This window comes from Prionailurus bengalensis, chromosome X (assembly GCF_016509475.1).
Source record: "Prionailurus bengalensis isolate Pbe53 chromosome X, Fcat_Pben_1.1_paternal_pri, whole genome shotgun sequence".
Lineage (NCBI taxonomy): Eukaryota > Metazoa > Chordata > Mammalia > Carnivora > Felidae > Prionailurus > Prionailurus bengalensis.
The window spans coordinates 30,929,574-30,936,723 of record NC_057361.1 but is presented as its reverse complement, the minus strand read 5'-3'; the positions used below and the strand labels follow the sequence as shown (position 1 = coordinate 30,936,723).

At 38.3% G+C, this 7,150-nt stretch overlaps 1 non-coding gene across 1 annotated transcript; it reads right to left on the bottom strand.

The window, feature by feature from the left end:
- Positions 1 to 581: 581 nt before the first annotated feature.
- TRNAK-CUU lies at positions 582 to 654 on the bottom strand. Its single transcript has one exon. It is a non-coding gene; the product is annotated as a tRNA-Lys (tRNA).
- Positions 655 to 7,150: the final 6,496 nt, after the last annotated feature.

Here is a 7,150-nt window from a genome sequence, read left to right as displayed (position 1 = left end):
AGCTTGATGGTTTCTTACAAAACTAAACATGCTCTTATGATATGATCAAGCAGTTACACTCCTTGGTATTTACACAAATGAGCTGAAAACAAGTTCACACAAAAATCTGCACATAGGTGTTTATAGCAGCTTTTTTCACAAGTGCTAGAGATTGGAAGCAGTCAAGATATCTTTCAGTAGGTGAATGCTTGAATAATCTATGGTACAGCCAGACAATGGACTGTTATTCAGTACTAAAAAGAAATTAGCTATCAGGGGTGCCTGTGTGGCTCAGTCGGTTAGGCATCCGACTCTTGATTTTGGCTCAGGTCATGATCTCACAGTTCATGAGTTCAAGCCCTGCATTGGGCTCTGCACTGACAAGTATGGAACCTGCTTGGGATTCTCTCTCCCTCTCTCTCTGCCCCTCCCCTGCTCACTCTCTATCTCTCTCTCTCTCTCAAAATAAATAAATAAACATTGAAAAAAAAAAAGAAATGAGCTATCAAGCCATGGAAAGACATAGAGGAAACTTAAATTAATATTACTAAATGACAAAAGCCAATTTATTTATTGCATCTTATTTTTTTAAGTAGGCTCCATGCCCAATGTGAGGCTTGAACTCACAACCCTGAGATCAAGAGTCACAGGCTTTACCAACTGAGCCAGCCAGGCATCCCCAGAAACCAATATAAAAAGGCTACATACAGTATGATTCCAACTGTATGACATTCTGGAAAGGCAAAACTATGGAAACAGTAAGATCAGTGACTGCCAAGATTTCAAAGGGAGGGAAGGATGAATAGGTGGAGCACAGAGGATTTTAGAGCAGTGAAACTATATTGCATGATACTGTAATGGTGGATACATGACATTATACATTTGTCCAAACTCATAGTGTCCAACACTAAGAGTAAATCCTAATGTAAACCATGGACTTTGAGTAATAATGAAGAATCAATGTTGTTTCATTGTAACAAATGTGTCAGTCTGGTGCAGGATATTGATGGTGCAGGAGGCTCTATGTGGGAAATGGGGAAGGCATATATGGAAATTCTCTTTACTTTTTGCTCAGTTTTGCTGTGAACCTAAATATGCTGAAAAAAATGTATGTATATATGTGTGTGTGTATAATACAAAATATATATACACATATAAGTAAACATTGTATTTGATACTATTTTATAAAGCATGCACCTCTATCATTTTCTTTTTTTTTAATTTATTTCTTCATTTTGAGAGAGAGAGAAAGAGGGAAAAAGCACAAGCATGGGGTAGGGGCAGAGATGGAGAGAGAGAAGCCCAAGCAGGCTCCTCAATGTCAGTGCAGAGCCTGATGGGGGGCTCGATCTCACAAACCATGAGATCATGACTTGAGCTGAAATCAAGAGTCAGACTCAACCGACTGGGCCACCTAAGCACCCCCTATATTATTTTCTCATGGCATGAATTCATAACACTCTTTGGGTCTAATAGCGTATGCTCAAATTTAAAAACACTACTTAACACGTATCCACATTGATATTTTATTCCAAAGATATGTTTTTTTTACTCTCAGATCCATAGGTTAGAAATCATGGACCTAATACACACACACACACACACACACACACACACACACACATGCATACACATTCATGAGCTTTATGGGAATTAAGTTTTCTAGGGGAAATGGAGGTAAACAGGTTTATTTTTGGATTTCCTAGGTCATGTAAGTATGCTCATTTGCTTCATGACTCTCCAAGGAGAAATGTGGTATACAGTATTTCTAAATATATCTGAATGATGTACCCCTTTATCAAAAAGCTTTTTATGTGTCAAGTGGTCAGAAAAGTAAATCTGAGAAGACCAAAAAAGGACAGGGAAACCAACTGTCCCAGAATTGGATGGTTGCACAATTCTCTCATTTCTACCACTGACAGAAAATGCACTTGTGAGGTTATTGGCTATATCCCCACTGTTAAATCTAATGACCGTTACTCAATTCCCATTTATTCTTATATTATGTGATGCTGTTGATCCCCTCCTTCCTGACACTTTATTTGGCAACCAGGTCATATAACCTATTACCTCACTTGTTGCTGTTTCTGTTACCAGGGTTGAAATTCCTTAACCTCTAGATGTTGAAAAGCCATGTAGCTTAGGTCTCAGGTCTCCTCTTTTCTCAGTCTATGTTTATTCTCTTGGCAGTCTCATGTAATGTAACTTTAAATGCCCATCTTTATCTGAGGATCCTCAAATGTACATATGATTTCATCTTCATCATGCAACAAGTCAAGAATAGAATCACAATTAAGAATTCAGGAATGTCAAGCTTTACATTATGAAATTTTGTGTTGCACATTTCTTTAAAATAGATGTTGCAAATTGTATTTCCACTTACATACTAGCTGTGATGTTTAATTTTATGTGTCAACTAGGAGGGTGGTTTCACATGAGATTAACATTTAAAGAGGTGAACTTGAAGTAAGCAGATTGCCCTCCAAAATGTGGATTAGTTTCATCCATTCTGTTGAGGCCTAAAAAAGACTGGCCTTCCTGAGCAAGAGAGATTTCTCCAGCCAATTGCCTACAGACTTCTTCTGTATCATTACCTCTCCTGAGTCTCAGGCCTGCTGGCCCACACTCCAGATTTGGACTTGCCAGTGTCCATATTCACTCCATATTCATATCCAATTCCTTAAAATAAATATCTTTCTATTCATTTATACATCCTTTTGGTTGTTTCTCTGGAGAACACTGTCTAATACACTATCCAAAGATTCAAAACAGAGCAAACAAAAAAGAAGGCTTACGTTTATTTAATATTTCCTACTTAATTTTCAAAGCTCCATTGATGTGCTTTGAAGTAAGCTGTCTTCTATGCAGCTGTGAGACCCCAGGCATACATCAAGAACACAACATGAGCTCTTTTCTTTCACTGAAAACAGGCCCCACTTGGGGGTAAAAATATTTGCTCTACCATGAGAGGGACAAAATAAAAGGTGCAAAACATCAACAATGAATTATGCTTATTCTGAAGAACAAAGCCCTTTTAATGCTGTGATATATAAGTGAAGAGGGAGTAATTTCAACCCATTTTGAGAATTTTGAATTTAAATAAAAAAATCTTTTATTGCCTTGGAGTCTTCAATTTCTAGCTTAGGCCAACAGGAAGTATGGAAACAAGAAGTTGCAGCTATATTTGTCTTAAAAAAAACCTTCGTTACTGTTCCTTCTTAGGAGAATTTTCTAGTTTTACTATGTAAGATTCATTCCCAGGCATATTTGAGGTGTCAAATATCTTTTGCAGAGATATAACATAGTTAACAGACCACATCAAGAATATATGATTATTAGACACTTACTATGTGATAAGATCTCTGTTGAACACTATTATCTATTATTTCACTTGGAGGCCACACCACACTGAGACAAGTACCTTTTTTTTTTCCCATTTACAAGTGGTCAGTTAGAAAATTTATTAATGGTCCTTTCTTAATTCCACTGATATTTCATTTGAGGAGGTAGGTTAAAAGCAGTTAGGGGAGTTGTATAATGACACATAGCTGGTTAATAGTAAAGTTGAAATCAGAATGCTGGCTAGTAACTAATATTGCTACAGTTTGGGTGATTTATGGAAAACCATTACTGGGCCATGAATTTTGCATATAGCAGGCTTTCTCAACCAGGATTTCTTGAAGGAATAAAGCCTTACTGCCCTAAGGCATCCATCTTATTGTGAGGGAGGAAAAATAATTGTCCCTACCTTTCTAGGTTCTTGGCTGAGATTCCCCCCTCCCCCTAAATAAAAAGACAGATTAAGAGGTAGAAAACAAAGTTTAATAAAATTTATACTTCCTGTATACATGGGAAAGAACCAGGAAAGCTGAAGAACTTTTGAAATGGCCAAAGCCACCACCTTAAATACCTTCTCCAGCTAAAAACAAAAGATGCTTGGGGGAGGCAGTTATGGGAGATTACCAGGCAAAGCACAGTAAACAAGATTATGGTTGTTATGCAGAGTTAAGTCTTAAGTATCTTCTCCATTGATAAGAGTTTCTAGAGATTTAGAGTTGTTCTGTTCAGGTACTGAAAGGGAGATAGTCTTACAAATGGACATTTCCTTATAAATGTAAATGTTTCTTATAAAAGCATAACTTCTACTCAGTTTTTAGAGCTTCTTCTGTGTTTGCAGTTTCTTAAAAAAAATCAGCTCAAAATAATCCTTATGCCAAAGAGATGTATTTGGGGGTGGCAAATTCTGCTCCCCTTCAGTATATAATGGACAATATTAGCTCCTATATGCCTATAATGGTACTGGGTATATACTGCCTTTGAGAGAAATGATAAAATATACACTGAAATAAATTTCTGTAGGATTTAATTTTCTTACACAATTGTGGTTGAGAAAGGCTGTTGGATGATAGCTCTGAGACTTTGAAAAAGAAAAGCAATACCTGAGAATCTTGTTTAAAAAAGGGCATCCTAAGACCCACTTTTGAGATTCTGATTTTGTTAGGTTTGACATGAGTCCTAGGAATTGGTGTTTTAAACATTGTCCCAGATCAATATAATGTAGGTGAACCTCTGTGTTTTTATTTGATTATGTTTTATGTTTTAGTTTTTATTTTTTTGGTTTAAACAACAGAGATTCATTTTCTCACATTTCTGGCAACTAGAAGTCCAGGATTAAGGTGTTGGCAGGTTTGGTTTCTTCTGAGACCTCTCTCCTTGTATTGCAGATGGCCTCCTTTTTGCTGGGTCTTCACATGGTCTCTCCTCTGTGTGCATTCATCCCTGGTGTCTCTGTGTGTGTCCAAATTTCCTCTTTTTTAAATTATTATTTACTTTGAGAGAGAGAAAGTGCAGGAGAGGGGAAGACAGAGAGGGAGAGAGAGAGAATGAGAATCCCAAGCAGGCTTCATGCTGACAGTATGGAGCCTCATGCAGGCCTCGAATTCACAAACCATGAGATCATAACCTGAGCCGAAGCCAAGAGTTGACCCCTTAACCAACTGAGCCACCCAGGCACCTCATGAACTTCCTCTTTTTATAAGGACACCAGTCAGGTTGGACAGGGCCCACTCTTAAGGCCTCATTTTCAACTTAATCACTCTTTAAAGGCCTTATCTCCAAATACAGTCACAGTATGATGTGTCAGGGGTTAGGGCTTCAACATATGTATTTTGGGGAGGGACACAACTCAGCCCATACTTAGCTAACTCCCATTTGTCTTTTATATCTCATTTCCTATATCACTTCCTCAGGGAAGCCCTCTCATCCCCTGGACCATGCTAGATCCTCCTGTTATTCCCTGTCTAGTAGCCCTTATCACAAGTGCAGATAAGGTTATTGTGCTCTGTCAGTGTCTCCCTTCACCTTCATCAACAAACTACACTGAAAGTTCCATGAAGGCAGTGGCCAGGTCTGTTCACCACTGAGTCCCAGCACCCATGCCCTTGCCTGGACACAGTAGGCACCCAAGTAGGTAAAGTATTGGATTAATGAATGATAGAATAAGTGAACAAAAAGAACTGGGAGGGCACGGTGCAGGGATACTTCAGTCCCCTCACATTTTGCCTTGACTAGTCTGGCCTCCCTTGGCAGATTCTGAGAGTGTGGGTATGCTGGGAGGCTGACATTGTATCTCCTCTACCTGGGCAAGGGAATTCAGTGTTTTCCAAAGATCCATGTTGTCATTGTCCATCCTCATAATGAATAACTGCCATTCCTCCCCAAGAATGAAGTCATCTCCCTGTAATCAATATAAAACCCAAAAGAAAGGAAGTTAATATATACCTACTGCTACCTACTACATGCCAACCAATTGCATATTGTATTTTCACATAAGCTCTGCAAAGCAAATATAATTTCTATCTTTACGGTAATGCAGCTAAGACTCAGAGAAGCTACCTGCCTTGCCATGGTCTTAAAAAAAGACAGAACTGAAATATGGACCCATGTATGGTGTAGTTTCAAAGCCCATTCTTTCTCTAACCTACCAAACTTTCGTGGAGGTGAGTGTCATGTCAAACCATCCTTAATCCTGAGTGCTACTGAGAGTGCCCATGATCCCCTCCAGGCTTGCCTCTCAAAGACTGAAGGTGTAGGTAGGGAGAACCTCTTAAAAAGGGAGGGGAAAAGAAAGAGTATGAATAAAGAAATGGGACCATGGATACTTCCATTTATTCCTCAAACTTTTATTAAGTACCTATATCAGGCACACGGGCTAGAGAGAAAAAAAAGACTTTTTTTCATTTATTTTGAAAGAATTTCAGATGTACAGAACAAGTGTAAAGAGAGACCAGAGTTCTTGTTTACCCTTCACCTAGTTTTTCCTAATGTTAATACCTTAACCTAACTATGGTACATTCATCAAAAACTAATAATTAGCATTGGTACATCACTATTAACTAAGCTACAAGCTTTATTATTTTTTTCAGTAATTCTGACAGCATGTGGAGAAATTATTTCTTAGAAAGTTAACACTCAAAGAAAATGCTGTTTCAAAGGAAAAGACCTTTGTTTCTTGATGGAACAAATAGAGATATAGTTTTGGTTTTACAGAGGTATATGAGGTTTAATTTTAATAACATGTACATGTGCTATTGTTGCATCCACACGACTTCTGAAACAGAATGCTACGGGCACAAGTGACAGTCACAACAAAATTTATTGCAATGAGAGGCAAGGCCAACCGATCGGGACCAATACTCTTGACCAGAGTGTGGTCTCGAACAGCTGGGGTACAGAGTTTTTATAGCTGACCACATCATCTTATTGTCACCTGGGGACAGAACAAAGAAATAGTTCCCAGATGCGGGTGAAAACAGTTCAGATATGCCCTTGCCCCAATCCAATCAAGCACTAAACCAGTTGATTTTCCTTAAACTTTTGTTCCCTTGATTGATAGGACAAGGCTGTTATCTCTTAATCTACAGTGTTAAAACAAAGCTGTTATTTCTTAAGGCTACAGGTTAGCCCTACACTACAATTTAACCCTTACACTATGAGAATATTGTTGCAGGATTCTTTACCTCAGTACCTGGGATTCGTTGTCTTGCCACCTTGAAGAATGAAGAGGTGGACACAGAATAAAATAAGCAGCAGGCAAAAGTTTATTAAAGTATAAGATCAGAAAGTAAGAATAATATGAAAGCTCTCTTTATAGAGAGGGGACATTCGAAGG